A 17352-nucleotide genomic window follows, 5' to 3' on the forward strand; every position below is an offset into this window, starting at 1 on the left:
GCAGCCTGTTTCACACAGGTTTTTTTGTGCCACTCGATTGATGTTTTTGGAGCGATGCTGGTTTGCATCGAGAAAGTTATTATGTTTGAGATACCTAATATCTGTGAGCTGAGAAATGTTCCAAGATTCTACAACAAATCAATGTCAAGGATATTTTATGGTAGTTTTGTGGATCGTTTCTACTATCCTTGTTGTAGACAGCTGTGACATGTGCCTTTTTCCAAGAACTGGGCACACTTTTATTGTTTGCGGGATCTATGATAGATTATAGTTAGAAGCAGAGCTAAGTTAGCTGCAAATTTAGAATTGAATCTGACAGAGAGTCCATCAAACCCTGGAGCTTTTTTCAATTTTAATGATTTCAGCTGTTTATCAAGACAACTGATGCTAATACATTGATTTGATTTGTTTTCATTTTAACAGGTAAGCTAAAATAATTTAGGTCTAACTCACCACTGCCTGCATGAAAAAAAAGTTTATTGTGTGGTATCGCACCCTATCTATCTATCTATCTATCTAGTAAAGCCAACTAGTGCCCTTAAATAGTGCAAGGAGTCCCTATATCAGTTTTTTGTAAGACACAATTTCTTGAGGTGTAGTTGTGATGAAGATTCTGTATCTTTTACTCTCCAGTGCCATGCATCCATAGGTTAGGTGTGATGCAGTTTCATCACCCTCATCACAGATCCTACTTTTATTGTCCTCTTCCATTATACTCATTGTGTGTGTAGGTGTTTTTTTAGTCCCATGGCCAGTCATCAGTCCAGTCATGAGTTTTATCTCTTTCCTGTTCAATCCCAGGATTACCGAGCTTCTAATAAAACATGGCATGGGCATTATTAAATTACCATGTTTTTATTTATGGACCTTGATGCAATATCTTATGTGATGTTTCCTAAGCCAGTTCCATAGTTCTAATTTAATCATAGCCTTGGTGATTGTCAGGGCAGGTTCCAGTCCAGTAAATGGTTATGTTGCCCCCATCCTATCCAGTCTGTCGGCTTGTTCGTTGACACAGATCCCTGAGTGGCCAGGAACCCTCACTAGGTTTACCCTTTTGCTTCCCCCTAGCTCCACCAGAGCCCTGAGGCAATCTGCAACAATCTTAGATCTTATTGCAGGCACTGCTAATGATTTCAGAGCTTCCTAGCTGTCTGAAGAGATGTGGACGTTATGGTCCTTGTAGCACCTACACATATTCTCCTCCGCACATGCCCATATTGCAGTAATTTCAGTATGGAATACAGAGGCCAGTTTTCCTAGAGAGATGATGCCCTCCAGTCTTGGTTGAAGCCCGTACACACCTGCCCCAATGCCTTGGTCTGTTTTTGACCCATCAGTGAACCAAGTGATGTCACCCGTACGATGTCTAACTGTTTTTTCCCACTGCTCCCTGCTTGCAATTATTATATATTAAGGCTTGTCAAAGCAGATGGGAGTTATTGTATAGTTGTCTGCACCTTAGCAAGCCCCTTAGCTGCAACCCCCTGTTGTGCCTTCTTCCACCACACTACAGCCCTGTAGGAAATCCTAGGTCTGATCGCTGTGGTGTATATCCAGTGCATACCCCTGGGGCTTAGGCCCCAGTTTTTGCCACAAAGCCCTTGCAGTACACACTAGAGTACTTTTTGCCTTGGAGCAGATACTGTTAATGTGAGGGGTCCATGTTAACTTCTCATCTAAGGTTACTCCTGGATATTTCACTATCCCCTTCACAGGTAGAGTTTCATTGAAGAGCTTTAGATTCCAACTTGAGTGTTGAATATGTCTCTTTGTAAATGGCACCTCAACAGTCTTAGGATTAATCTGCAGATCCTGTTTAATGCACTAATTTTTAACAGTGCTCAAACTTTCATGTGCCATATTTCTAACTGTATCAGAAAATTTGCCAAGTATTACTACGACAAAGTTATCTGCATATCCTTGGCAGACGCAGTCTTGAATTTAAATCCATAATGAGTTCGTTCACCACTAGATTCCGCAATAGAGGGGACAAAACTCCTCCTCGTGGGCAGGCTATAGTGTTGTTAATTACCATCTTTTCGTTCATCATGATAGCCTCTACCTTCCTTCCACGAAGCATGGCCCTGGTCCACCCGCATATAGTGGTCCCCAGGTCAGGCACCTCTGCTGCCCTTACCATGGAATTGAAGGTCGTGTTACTGAAGGCCCCTCGATATCCAGGAAGATGCAGAGGGCTAGTTCTTGGAACTGAAGTGCTTTCTCCGCCTTCCAATGAGTTGGTGGAGAGCTGTCTCACATTATTTACCTGGTTGATATGCGCACTGGTTTGAATGGAGTGGGGCCCTACTTAGCCTCCTCTCCCCAACACATACATTAACCAGTTTTTCCACAGTTTTGAGAATGAAGGAGGACAGACTGATTGGTCTCGTATCCTTAGCCTTGGTATGATCAATTCCCCCTGGCTTTGGAATGAAGACCACCTTCACTGCCCTCCAAGCACTGGGAATGATTCCTACTGCCAGGCTAACCCTGAATAGCCTGCATAGGACTCATATGAGCTGGAAAAATTCCATCTGGGTCACGTGACTTGGATGGTTGGAATGTTCCCACCACCCAATTGATTTTATTAAAGTTCACACACACTCCTTGGCAAATTTGCAGTCCTCTCTTCGAGTGCCTGAGAACCATTGTCTCTCCAGGATCACATTGTGGACTGTGTTGTCTGGCAGAGCATATTAAGGAAAGTGAGTTTTGAGGAGCAGTTCCAGCGTCTCATGTGTTGTCTTTGTATATTCCCCATCCTCCTTCCTCAATGTAAATCCTGGATTGGTTGGTACCCTAGTGACAATCTTGTGCAGTCTTGCTTGTGCAGCCATGCTCTACACTTCCTCACAGAATGCCTTCCAAGATGCCTCCTTTGCTTGTCTGATTGCAAGATTGTATTTGACAAGGGCATCATGATATTTAGCCCATTGTCCTTTACTTCTCACAATATTAAACAGTCTAAGTCCCTGTTTTCTTTGCATTTCTAAGTTGTTATTCCACCAAGGCACACTCCTATTTGTGCACTTCTTGGTGATTGTGAAGTTGTCCCGATATGAGGTCACTACGGCAGAGGTAACAGCATCTGCTACTTCCTCCATTTCTACTGGATTCCTTATCGAGGTTTTAATTTCAAATAATTCTAAATCAAGGTCCCTCCTATATGTATCCCAGTCTGCTTTCCTGGGATTCCTTTAGGTCATGGTCTGTCTGATTCCCATTTCATCCTTGAGTTTAATGTATATGTGGTCTGATGTGGATGACTCCAGCACTACATGCCATTGTTTGACATGGCTGTCCATCATCATGGAAGTAAAGGTTTTGTCAATTACTTCTTCCCTTCTGCTATTCCTGAATGTGGGTTCATTGCCGCTATTCAGGACCTCTAAGTTGTTAGCTGAAAGGAGTTCAAGAAGGTACTCACCTCTACATCTGGTGTCCTTGCTGCCCCACACTAGGTTGTGGGCACTGGCACCAGCAGTTGGTCACCTTGCTGATGGAAAAGTCTCTACCAGTCTCCTCACCTCCAAGAGAGGAGGAGAGCTGTCTTCATAAGGGAGGTATGCTGATACCAAAACAGTTTCCCTTGTGATGCCTTCCACATACTGAAGCATTTTAATGGTCACTAAATCCCTAGAGCACAAATCCACCACTGGCATGAAAGAAATTCCATTTCTTACATAGATGCTTGTTCTGGAGTTTCTTAGATTTCTAGCATAGATCAGCTTACCTCCAGTGCCACTGAGGCCCGATACACCACCTTTATATAAATACGGTTCTTGTATCAGGGCCACGTCCACTTCCTGCCTTCTCAGGCAGCGACTCAGGGCTGCAGAGGCCCCTTTTACTGTGCTGCAGATTAATCTGCAGCATCTCCAGGCTCCGTCATGCTTCCATCTTTGAGAAGCCTGACAGTGACCTGTGAGAACACTAAACGCAATTTCAGGTCCTGCTCCTGCATCACCTTCAGGGACTTCTCTCTGACCTCCTCTACCGGTGTTCGCCCTTCCAGTGCAGCCTTCTGGTTGACCAGTCTTCTGTCGATACTTTTGGGTTCCGGGCCCCTCTTTTCCCAAACTAAGTCCTAGGAGAGACTTCCTTAAGGATCTTTGGTTCCCATGTTTGCAGTCTTAAGAAGCTCCACTGCCATCTTAACCAGCAGCTTTGCATCTTTCCATGGGGATATCATGAGCACCTTTTCCTTAAGCCATTCCACCATGTGTACCCCCTCATAGACAAAAATGAGGGCACCATGATCTAGATAGACCCTCCTGAAGTTGGGTCTTGGGCCAGCGCCCCCTCACCCCTCCCAACCTTCCCAATCTTTTCAAAGAGGGCCATCTGTACCAATTCCTCCTGCTGTGAAGTGATGGCCACCAGTGGATAGCCTTCCTGGATAACTGCCACCCTAAAAAGCGAGAGTGCAATACTATAGGTCAGTTTCCCTATTTCTTGCCTCGCTTTTTTCTGGACTCTCTTATCCAGGAAGGAGGGAGTCTTTGATTCTTCCCTATCCTATCTTTGACGTAGTGGGGATCTTCTTATTACCTTCAACCTGAGACAGTTTTTTCCTGGGTGTCTTACGTTCAAGTCCCTTTAGTTCCCTCCACTTGTTTTTAGGAAGCCATTCTCTTCCTTCCTTTTTCCTCTGTTCGCTGAGTAGTTTTTTCCTCTTAGCCCCAGACAAGCCTTTGATCTGGTCTAGCTTCTCGGTTACAGTTCCCACTTCTGCCTCAGGTCTAGACTGTGATTCAGTAATGGGAATGCCTTCCATCAGTACTGTCCCTGATGTTTGGATATCTCAGGTCTGTTTGCTCCTCAGTTTGTTTTTCTATGTTTTCTTTAATCATGTCCATATTGGTCCCACGAGATTTGGGGATCTACAAGGTCCACACCACATATACCCCCCCGTGGTGTAAGGCTACTTACTGAGGGAGGTCACCTGATATCCCTGAGGCTTGGTTTGCAACACATCTTCCCATGTGCCATGCACCCCTTGGCACGGATCACATCACACCTTGGGTTGGGTCAGGGAGTTGGGTAGTACTAGGTATGGATAGGGAAGATGGGACGTGTTGGGACACTCTTAGTCTGATCCATCAGCTGAGGCCTTTCCAACAGTAGTAGGTCCTCAACCTTCAGCATAGCCCTCAGCTTCATGCAGATGCTTAAGCCTCTCCATCCGCATGGACAGTGCTTCGTCGAGGTGGTGTCCCCCAGAGAGGATGCTAATACATACCTCATTCATCTTTTCAACAGTATGAGTATTAAACTGGTGCAATTCTCCTGGGTTTTCCTTTGTAAAGGAACATTTGAAAACAGAGTTAAGCATTTTAGTTTTTGCTTTGTTACCCTCAGTTTTGCTTTCTGTCTCATTTGCTAGTTTCTGTTCCCCCCAAGTATGGTGACACTACCATTCTTTACGTATGACCAGAATTTCTTTGGGTTTTCTGAAAGAACGTTTTACAACATTGTGCTGTAGTATTTACTTAAGGCTTCACACATTGCTCTCTTGAAGGCCAAACATGTTTAATTTGGCACCTGTCTATCTATGATCATTTGCTTTGTTCAACACCTATTATGCAGTGATCTCTGTTTCTATAGAAGTTTCTCTGCTGTACCTGTATACCATGGGTTCCTCTCATTAGGAATAGTTCTACTGGGTACATATTTATCCATTACTTGGTCAACTATTCTTTTATAATTGAATATCCACATTTATTCAGTTGAGAAGTTATTGTAATTGTTATCAGTAGAAATGTGCTTCCTGATCGACACATGATCTTAGTTCTGTAATTACCTCCACATTTTCTTGGCTGAAGTTCCTACATATTTTTCTTGTGCACTCTGAATTTAGTTTTGATAGTGATACAAATTGCTCTGCATGGTCTGACACTCCTACATGTAGAACTTATTTCCTTTCACATTTGAATTATAACTGCTTAGAGTATTATCAATAAATGTTGAAGCAGTTACTCTAACACTTGAGTACTGGTGAAAATTTAGATTTAGCCCATTAGTGTCTTTCTGCTTTTTAAAGTTTAATAAATTTGCCATCAGTACTTAGATCTGTGTTGAAGTCAGCAAATATAACTAGTTTGTCACACATTTTTCCAGTTATTATTTTATATAACAATGTTTCAAATTTCTCTAAGAATACCAAGCTTGTGTGGTACCCAGGGATGTGATACATACTGACTATTAATATATAATATATTTGTAACTTCCATGCAACTACTTTCAAATGTAATTCCTCCACGCAGATGGCTAAAATTCCCTCTGATTATATAGTCTACCAAGGACTGAACTAGCACACAAGAGCTTCCATACCAGGCGGCTCTATATAATCTGGTAGCCAGTTCATAGCCTGTAAGTTTATTGAGGAAGTGGATATTTTTAATTTTAAGCCATTGTTCATTTAGACATATTACCTTCACTGATAGTAGCATAGTTTCTAAATGAATCTGCATATCATAAAGCTTGCTAGTCATTACTTCACACCTACCTTCAATGTTCAAATACATAATAAAATTACCACTCCATACACTATCAGGTAAAGCATTTTTAAAACTACAAGGAGTTCCATTTATCTAATGACCGCACACACATGGCTGACTTTGCCGGCCACTGGAGCCATGCAGGCATGTCGTATGCTCCCTTTGTCTCCCTGTTAGTGCCACAGTAAGCGCCTTTCCAGCCAGTGCCATTTGAACAGTAAAACAAACATCACGAGTCTGCAAATGCAGCAGTGGCTATGCCGAAATACTCCAGTGCACAATGAGTGATCATTTATAATTTGTATATGTGTCCAGAGCCCTCTCATGTTCTACAGAAGTTTTTAAATGCTTGAATTTCAAGTTATGATGCAACTCACAAGTTAGTGAAAAAATTTGGAAATGGGAAGTGCTCATGACAAGAAGTCCAGAAGCTCATCTTGATGACATTGCTTATCACTTGGACAATAAATATCCTTAAAAAGTCTTTTGGACATCTTTCACATTGAACACAAATTTCATGTACCTCTGTACAAAGAACTACTAAGTTATATGGGCTAAAGTCATATAAAGAAATAGTAGTGGAAGAATTTAAACATGGTGATCGGGCTGTCCGTGTTAATATTTGCAAGTGGGTTTTGAAACGTGCGTGACAGCGAATTATGTTGATACCTCATTCTGTTTTCAGATGAGGCACGATTCAGTTTATGTGAGTATGTTAATTCTCAAAACTGTCAATTTTGGAACACTGTCACAGCTATTCTGCTTCACGAGGAACCCATTCATGGTCAGAAAATAGTGTGGTGCATAGTTAGAGGTGACAGAATAATGGGCCCAATAATTTTAATGACACAGTTAACAGTGAAAGGAATGTGCAAGACGTTTGTAACCAATTTTAATGAATAGAGTTAAAGAGAATGAAGCATTGTATTTTTTCAACAAGTTCCAGTAGAGGTTCATCTGGCAAATTTTTCTTTGCATACAATTCACAAAGTAATTAAACAACAATATCTGGCACAGTTGAAGTCCCAATTTAACCCTATGACATTTTTATTTGTAGGGAGCACTAAAGGCCAAAGTAGCACAACAAATCCACACACGTTGCAGGAACTCAAGGACAATATCCATGGGTCAGTTCATTCACTTTGTGTGACAAATAATTTCTTCAGTAGATGTGAGGAATGTGTGCAAAAAATTGGCAGGTAGTTCCAGCACCTCTATGCATGACATAGGTGATTACAAAATTTATTTACATATACACTGGCTAGGAAAAAATAGCAACACCAAAAATAATTAATGTAGAGTAATTAAAAATTGTAGGAATAGATTTGCCTAGATAATTTTTTTAAGTAGGTAACATTGCAATGTTATAGTTTACGTAAGTGCAAGATACCATTGCAAATATGAAATTCTGGTGAATTAATAAGTGGTGTAACCACCAGAACTTTGAATGCAAGCATGCAAACGTGTATGCACTGTGTTTTACTGTTGGTGGATGCCAAGTTGTGGGATGGAGTTCTATGCCTGACACACCTGGTCGATACAGGGATGGTTAATACTGTTTGTGGATGAGGCTCGAGTTGTCATCCACTGATGTCCCACTTATGTTCAATTGGAGGCAGATCTGGTTATCAGGCTGACTCAGGTAACACATTGACACTGTGTAGAGCACGTTCGCTTACAACAGCGATATGTGGGTGAGCATTATGCTGTTGGGAAAAAAACCTGGAATTCCGTTCACGAATGGCAGCATAACAGGTTGAATCACCAAACTGACATACAGATTTGCAGTTAGGGTGCATGGGATAACCAGGAGAGTGCTCCTGCTGTCATAGAAAATCACACCCCAGGCCGTAACTCCAAGTGTAGGTCCAGTGTGTCTAACACACAGACAGGCCGGTTGCAGGCCCTCGACTGCCCTACTCCTAACCGACACAGAGCCATCACGGCACCGAGGCAGAGGCAGCTTTCATCAGAAGACACAACATACCTCAACCCTGCCCCCCAATGTGCTCTCACTTGACATCATCGCAGTCGCAAATGGTGTCGGTTTGGGATCAGTGGAATCCGTGCTACAGAACGTCTGGCTCGGAGCTGTCCTCAAAGTAACTGATTTGTAACAGTCCACTGTGTCACTGTGGTGCCAACTGCTGCTCCCATTGTTATTGCAAATGCCATACAATGCTCTAGAGCCATACACCAAATGTGACGGTCTTCCCTCTCGGTAGTGCTGTGTGTCCATCAGGAACCCATCTTCTTGCGGCTGTACGTTCTCGTGGCCACTGCTGCCAGTAATAATGTACAGTGGCTACATTCCTGTCACGTCTTTCTGCAACAATGTAGAACATCCATCTAGCTTCCCATAGCCCTATTAAATGACCTTGTTCAGACACAGTGAGGTGTTGATGGTGGCATCCTTGTCACCTTAAAGGCATTCTTGAGTAACACCATTTCACCATGTTCAATCTCAAAGGTAATTAATGCTCGGGACCATTATAGCATGTATTTAAAGCAAGCTGGTGCTACTGGCATCACTCCTATGTGACTGTCCCAAAATCGGAACAGGCATCATCTTGCAGATGTAGCAACAAGCCTATCTACTTTCATTTATGTTGCACATCTCCTCATTGCTGTTGCTCACCATCTACTGCACCATGTGTGCAATGGTCAGAAAAATGGAAGATCCTGCAGTTTGGTTGCAAGGTAAAGGTGAGTTGAATACTTGCTCTGCGTGTTAATATTGGGCCAGATGAAGTTTGGAAAATCAGCCCATTTCTCTAGTTTCTCTGCATGTGAGCATTTAAGGTAATGGCTTGTTTGTTTTTACAGCTGCTCTAGCACACTATTTCATCAACAGCTTTGTCTATATCTGATGTGATTCTCTTCTTACTAGATCCAATCAGTTATTGCCCGTGCATTGCAAAACTAGCCTTTTCATAACTGTTGTGATCAAGGTTTACTACAGAATTGACCCATTCTTTTTCTACAGTGCTTATCACATTTCTGAATTTTACCCCATGCTTAACAAGACCTGACATCTCCTTAGCAGACTTTGATACAAAGTTTGAAACATTGCGTGCTTGTCTCTGAATATTTTTACTTGAATATTTTACTTGTATTCATTTTTGCGTGACTGCAGAATTGTTTTTTGAAGATTGTGTATTTGTTTTCGAAGGCTCACTTTTACACATGAGTCTTAACACATTGGTGCTATCTTCTACATTCCCAAGTACAAACTTTTTATTGGTTTCATTTCAGATCTGTGTAAAATATCGTTCCTCATCTGCTATTGCTACACAATTTTTTTCTAAATTGTACTTTTTCATTTTTTTTCAATGTAGAGTATTTCTCTGTTACACATGAGCTAAATGTTACAAAACTATTACCTTTGTCCACTTTTAAACTATTTTGCATTTTTATTTGTGATACTTCATCATTTTTGCAGTGCTTGAATTATTGAGGCCTTGTCTCAAATGATAATGGTGTTCTTTTTTTTTACATGTTTTTGTTACACAAGCAGCATATGATTATGAGTAGGCCACCGTTACCAATATCATATTTGTTCTGCTACAGTTTTTGTGAAACCTCTATTTACAACTATTACCCTGGATACCTTTGCTAACTTTTTTGTAATGCACATTACAATTATTACCACATTTTACTTAACTTTTATCAGAGCAGTTTACACCTAGTCCAATCATTGCCATCTTGTGAAACTCAACTATCAAACTAAAATGTTAAATGGCATTAACAGCATCCCCCTTACTCGGAGGCAATTTTATCTCCTTAACAGTATGTTGAGAGTTGCACTAATAGTCTCTGCCTCAGGTATGAAAATAGCTTCAGAATGGATGAACATAACATGTGGATTGTCACAAGGATCATTACATGACCCACTCTTTTTTGTAATCTACATAAATGATCTTCCATTGACTATAAGGGTCAGTTCAAATACTGTAATATTTGCTGATGACACAAGCATACTAACTGAGAGGCCAAACTGAGTCCTGGCAGTCATATCTCAGATGAGAACTTAATATGCATATAAGTGTTTTGCGACTAATGGTTTAAGTCCTAACCTCACACAAACTCGTATTATGGAATTTCAAGCAAACAATAATTACTTTTTAACTACACAAGTAGACATTAATGGTCATACCTAAGTTAATGAAGAAGCTCTGTTTGAATATGCTATGCCAATAGATGCATCTCCTATTGTGTTGACCTAAAGACAAGAGCAGTGGTTTATTTTGCATGATTTCTAACCCTGCTGCCTTATGGGATTTCTTCTGTGGCAGTGCAATTAAAGTAAATAAAGTTCAGCAGAACTGACCAGTAAGAATATTGTGTAAAGCAGATAACTGTATATCTTAGGCAGGTATTTTTAAGGAGCTTGGAATTCGTATTCATTTACTTCTTAACATTTTTTGTTGTTGATAAAGAAAATCAGGTTCAATTGAGCTGTGATATTCACATTAAGAATACAAGACATGAAAATAATTCTCAACCAGACATTGCTTTGTTGTCCAGGGTGGAGAATAGAGCTATGTATAAGATACTCAGCGGGCACCCATCTAACATAAAGCCAAAAATTTGGGATCCCTACCCATTCAAAAAATAATTAAAAACACATCTCATTACTCACTGTTTCTGCAAATTATCTGGGCTTTCATAATTGGGGGATCTAAATTTCTGTTATGTGCATGGTAGATAATAGTGTTTCTTATGACACTCTATAACAAGTAACAAAGCACTTTAAACAGGACTCAGTATTTATAGATGTAAAAATATTTTCTTTGAAAGAGAGAACAGTAATTAAGTGAATACTACACTACTAATTGTAGATAAACAGCAGTCATGTAATATAACTAAGTATGTAAATGACATAAGGTGGAATAGCATTGAGCGGTGGAGTGATAGTTCTCAATATGTAACAGAGATGGCTAGCCGAAGTGGCCGTGTGGTTCTAGGCGTTGCAGTCTGGCACCGCGAGACCACTACGGTCGCAGGTTTAAATCCTCCCTCGTGCATGGATGTGTGTGATGTCCTTAGGTTAGTTAGGTTTAACTAGTTCTAACTTCTAGGGGACTAATGACCTCAGAAGTTGAGTCCCATAGTACGCAGAACCATTTTTTGTAACAGAGATGGAATTTCTGTGCTTTGTTTGTCTCATATTAATGTACACCTTCATTCATTACACATCCCTGAGGATTCTCATTGGTGGGGTCTAGGGAACATGAGAAATGAATGAATGAATGAATGTGTAATGCTCTTTACCTTATGAATAACTATTTTTGTTTTTGTTTTTGTGAGTCTTGCAAGCTTGGAGAGTAAGCAGCAGTTTAAGGGTGCAAAAGGCCTTAGGGTCAAACATCAGTATTTGCAATTCTTTTTACTTCTTTTTCTATTATTGCTTTCTTCACCCCTGCTAGTGATTTAAAAAGTGAAAAATTCCAAGCTGCTCCCACTGTGAGACTACATTAAACTGAAATTACTGCCTGTGTACATTGTTAGAGAGCTTGCAATTAAAAAAAAATAATAATAAAAAAACAAAGGGTATATTGTGTGGTGTAGGACCATTAATTAATTAATTTATTTATTGGTGCTGTGTATCTATAACTGCACAGTATAAAAATATATTGGGCTATTTCTTAAGTACTATAAACATTTCTTGAACTTTTACAAGTCATTCTTAGCAAGAAATGATACTATACAATATTTTGTTTATTTGTACACTCTACTAAAGCAATCCAAACTGGCACTACAGTTCTGTGTTTCTACATACTCAAGTTAAGTTGTGCTTGACAGGTAATCCTTCACAATCAATTTGAAACTGTTTACTTCCATTTGTTTACTTGTTTTATGTAATTCTTTATAAAATTCAATGCCATGACATAATATGCCGTTCTGTAATAGGGGTGCATTTCTCTGTTATACATGTACAGTATATGGGGTGTGAAAATTTATAACAAAGAAAAGGGGAAAAGATTTCCTCAGTATTAATTTAGAATGCTTGATAAGCATTTGTATGACAAACAGATGCAGAATAGTTGTTATTCAGGTGAAGAGTTACCAAAGGACAATCTGCAAATGTGAGTGGGAGAGAACACATACTTAAACTATTGTCACACAGAGCAGGAATTCAGATGTCAACATTGGCTGAACTGAGTTTCTGATATCAGAGTGAGAAAAATGCATGTCGAGGAGTACTTCCAAACATGCAGACCAATACTGAGCATGTCAGATGTTCTAAACATACATCTGAATGTGGACAAATGAGATGGAAGAACGCCAACCAAGTTACTGGCAGGTCATCTCTTCCTTTGGTAGTGCTAGAAAGAGCATCAAGGCCACTTAAGACATGAGATGAATTACATGTTTTGACAGATGTGATGAAAGGAAAGGAATGTTTGTACAACTTGCAAACTATTATAAAAAAACTCTCCCAGTTAGATTGTAACTGGGGTGTGTTGAAAGGTGAAAATCTTTCACCCACAGCTATACAGTCCAAAGGAGTGTTGTGTAGAATTTTTAAATGAGCAAAATGTGTTCAACATTCATACCAACAAGAAAAGAGAAGGGATGCAAAGTTCTTAGATTTGTCTGTTAATGATGCAGTATGTAGGGCAAAATTGTGCAATTTTGCATAAAATGGAATATTTGGGTGAGCACTATGTTCACAAAAAGCTAAAACAACTCCATTGACATTCAAGGCACTTGGCCACAATTTGCTTTATGGATTGAAGCTGAGAAAACTGGTGTGTGTGTGTGTGTGTGTGTGTGTGTGTGTGTGTGTGTGTGTGTGTGTGTGTTCCTGTTTGCACATTTCCTTTACATTGCATACATCATTAAACGTTTGTATGGATATTATTCAGGAGTTAAGTGTTAGGCCTATAAGTGCAAACATGTGAATGGGAATAAAAACTATTCAAGCAGTTTTACACAGCCAGTTGTGAAGTGCACCGGCACAAACTGTACCAGTTCACGTTTGTCGAAACCATCTTTGTCTAGCCAAGGAAAACTTGATGTTCAGCACAACAGTTTTTTACATTAGTCGAAACCATCTTTGTCTAGCCAAGGAAAACTTGTTGTTCAGCACAACAGTTTTTTACATCTAGATGTGCAATATGAGATTTTCACTCTGCAGCAGACTGTGTGCTGATATGAAACTACCTGACAGATTAAAACTCTGTTCTGGGCCGAGAGTCAAACTCGGGACCCTTGCCTTTCGCAGGCAAGTCCTCCACCAAATGAGCTACCCAAGGACGACTTACACCTCATCTTCACAGCTTTAGTTCTGCCAGTATCTCATCTCCTACCTGCCAAACTTCACAGAAGCTCTCCTGTGAACCTTGCAAAACTAGCACTCCTGGAAGAAGGGATACTGTGAAGACATGGCTTAGCCACAGCCTGGGGATGTTTCCGGAATGAGATTTTCACTCTACAATGGAGTGTGTACTGATGTGAAACTTGCCCGTGAAAGGCAAAGCCCCGAGTTCAAGTCTCAGTCGGCCACACAGTTTTAATCTACCACCAGGTTTTAGAAATGAGTGTGTGTCATATTATGCATCAGCAGCTAGGTAGTGAAGTGCTACTGCTTGGTCATGCTGCACTAATACAGTGAACTGTTGTTTATGTAGGGGCCTTATTTCACTTCTTTTTAAACGTTTTGGAACGTTTCAGGTAGCATAAATGTGTCTATACCCGTTTTCCACTTATTGCTTGCGGTGCTATTGTTGTAATGTACTAAATTATAGAGTGCCGAAGAAATGACAGTTGTGATTAGCCAAATAGTCAGCTTTGACTAACTGAAGTTTACTGTTGTAAGGTTTTATTTTCTGTCCATTGCAATTTTAAGTGAATAATTTGAGTATGCACCTCCCAAAGTCAAGCCTGTATGCTTTATCAAAATCTTTGTTTTATGTTTCAGACAGAAGATAGGAATGAAGTGCCAACCTATTCTAAACTGGGAGTGCAGTCTGTAGCAAATTATGTGGAAAGTTTGCATAGCAACAGTAGTAATACAAGGTGTCCAACAAAGGACTTGCTAACATTAGAATTAAATAGTATGAAAATAGTAGAACAGACATTATGTTTATTGTGAAAGCAGTAAGAACTTTATACAGAAGCTTTGAAATAATAGTTACAAAACATGGAACTGTCATAGCAAAACAATGTACTTATAAATAATACTCCAAAGTTCAGAGCAATCAGTTAATCAACTTCAAATGGAGAGGCAGCATGTAAATGTTGGGCCGGTGGCAGCTGTAGTTACTCCTGAAGATGTCACCATAGTTTCTGAAAGAATACAGCAGAATATGAGGAAATTTGCCCAAACAATTTCTATAGAGGCTGGTTTGAAGTGTTCAAGCATGCATACACTACTGAGAAATGGTCCACATATGTTCCTATTCAAAATCCAAAGCCACCGGGTCATATCTGTAACCACTATAAAATAAAGGGCTTACTGCAGACCAAATTCTCACAATAAGTGAAGGATTTGGTGCTGGCTGCATCTGGTTTACTGGTTAGGGCTACATCCATCTGAATGTGTTGGAGAATAAGAAAACTGGCAATTTTGGGGTACCAAAAAGCCCCTTTTGTATGAAGAAAAACCATTGCATTCTCCTAAAGCTATTGTTTAGGCTTGTGAGATGCAGCAGGCATACAATGAGCCCTTACGTCATGCAAGAATCAGTAGCTAGTAAACATTATAATTTTTGAAAAGTTTGTCATCAAACAATAAGCATTAGAGCATCAATGTGCACTGAGTGATTCATGCAAAATGGGGCCTGACCACATCCGACCAAACTGGTGTTCCACTTTCTTGAGGAATACTTTGAGAATAGGGTCATTGTGTGGATTATCTCATTTTTATGGACACAGGCATGGGAAGCCTCCATATTCACTCAGTCTGACTTTTGGGACTACTTTTCTGGGACACGTTGAAATACATTATCAACTGGGACCATCCCACCACACTGGATGAATATGAACTGTTTGCATTGCAACTGAATTCTTAATAAAAAGAAAATATGGCTTCGAATTCAATTTTTCTGAATCTACAAGAGAAAATGCTCAGCCAGTTACATGCATTGACAATATTTTAACGAATTATGAATTTGAAGATGGATATAAATTTTGTGTAGATCTAGGAATTTCTGATCATTCAGCATTATTCATTGAGCTACCCCGAGCAGGTAGAGAAGTCCAATGTAAAAAAGCTTATGTAAAAAGGATCTTCAACCAAGAAACTTTGACTCTATTCCATGATAAGCTCAAGGAGACAGAATGGCACTTTGATAAAAATATTTCATGCATAGCAAATTTTGAAGCATTTCTAGGGGATTTTCTAAGTGTTTTCAATGAAATGTTTCCACAAAAGACTTATGTTAATAAAATGACAAAATTAAAATGGATCACTAAAGGTATAAAAATCTCCAGTGCTAAGAAAAGGCAATTACATAAGGAACCAAGACATAATAAAAATATTGAATTTATTGAATATGTTAAACGATACAAAAGTACATTTAAGAAAGTTGTCAAAGCAGCAAAGCAAATGACAAATAATAAATTATTCTTAAAACATGAGAATAAATCAAAGGCAGTGTGGTCAGTTGTAAAGCACGAATTAGATATCAAAGCCTCTAGACATGGAATTAGTACAATTAAGCTTGAAGATGAGATCATTGTAAATCCGACTTGAATTTCAGAATGCTTCAATGAGTTCTTCATTAATGTAGTGAAACCAGAGGTTAATATTGCAGATTATGAGAAAAATGTATGTCCCTTTGGACTAAATCATAATTCTGAATGCCTCTTTAAATTCAAAACAGTTTCAACAATAGATCTACAAAAAATTATATTAAAACTAAAATACAAAAATTCTGCAGGTTGGGATGGAATACCAGCAAAAGCCCTTAAATTTGTGTGTAAAATAATAGGATACCCACTATCTAAAGTAATAAACCAATCCTTTGAACAAGGAAGCTTCCCAGAGGTACTGAAGTATGCGGAAGTAAAACTGTTGCTCAAAAAAGGATCAAGAGAGGACATGGGGAATTATCGTCCCATCTCCCTCCTTCCAGTCCTATCAAAAATCTTTGAAAACGCTGCTGCTATGCAGATTCAAAATTTAATGGAGAAATATGATATTATTACGGAAAACCAATTTGGTTTCCAGCATGGCAAAAGTACTACTGATGCAATTAACAAGTTTATCGACAAGATCAGCACATCATTAGACAACCATAATAAAGTAGCAGGAATATTTTGAGATCTCACAAAAGCCTTTGACTCTGTAAATCACGCACTGCTCATCTATAAGCTTGACAAGAGTAATGTACTAAATTGGCTTACTTCATACTCATCAAATAGGAAACAAAGAGTGATTGTCTCATCAAATGCAGGAAATTACTATTCAAAATGGAAAACAGTAGCCCAAGGTGTCCCTCAAGGCTTGATTCTAAGACTTATTTTGTTTTTGTTCTATATAAATGATTTACCGAACAATATAAATGCTCCATTGATTTTATTTGCATATGACACATCTGCATTAACTGAAAACCAGAAGCCCAAAAAAATCCCTCTCTACATAATAAACACAATGAACAAACTAGAAACATGGTTCCAACTGAATGGATTAAGATTGAACGTCCGCAAAACCCACATCGTCCAGTTCAGAACAAAACAGTCAAAGCCCCAAGAAATTAAAATAACTCATAAAAATCAGGATATAGAAGAAGTGGATTCTGTCAAGTTTTTAGGGTTAAACTTAGATAAAAATTTAAATTGGAATAAACATGTTGACTACCGGCTAAACAAATTATGTAGCTTTGCATTTGCTATGCAA

At 39.4% G+C, this 17352-nt stretch overlaps 1 protein-coding gene across 1 annotated transcript in view; it reads right to left on the reverse strand.

The window, feature by feature from the left end:
• Positions 1-14660: 14660 nt before the first annotated feature.
• The window catches only part of LOC126426830 (F-box/LRR-repeat protein 14-like), a 624998-nt gene continuing 622306 nt past the window's right edge, over positions 14661-17352 (reverse strand). The window contains exon 5 of the mRNA XM_050088854.1: positions 14661-14798. The gene's annotated coding sequence lies outside the window, so the exon portion shown is untranslated. The remainder of the gene's footprint in view (positions 14799-17352) is intronic.

The sequence above is a fragment of the Schistocerca serialis genome, chromosome 11 (genome assembly GCF_023864345.2).
Source record: "Schistocerca serialis cubense isolate TAMUIC-IGC-003099 chromosome 11, iqSchSeri2.2, whole genome shotgun sequence".
Lineage (NCBI taxonomy): Eukaryota > Metazoa > Arthropoda > Insecta > Orthoptera > Acrididae > Schistocerca > Schistocerca serialis.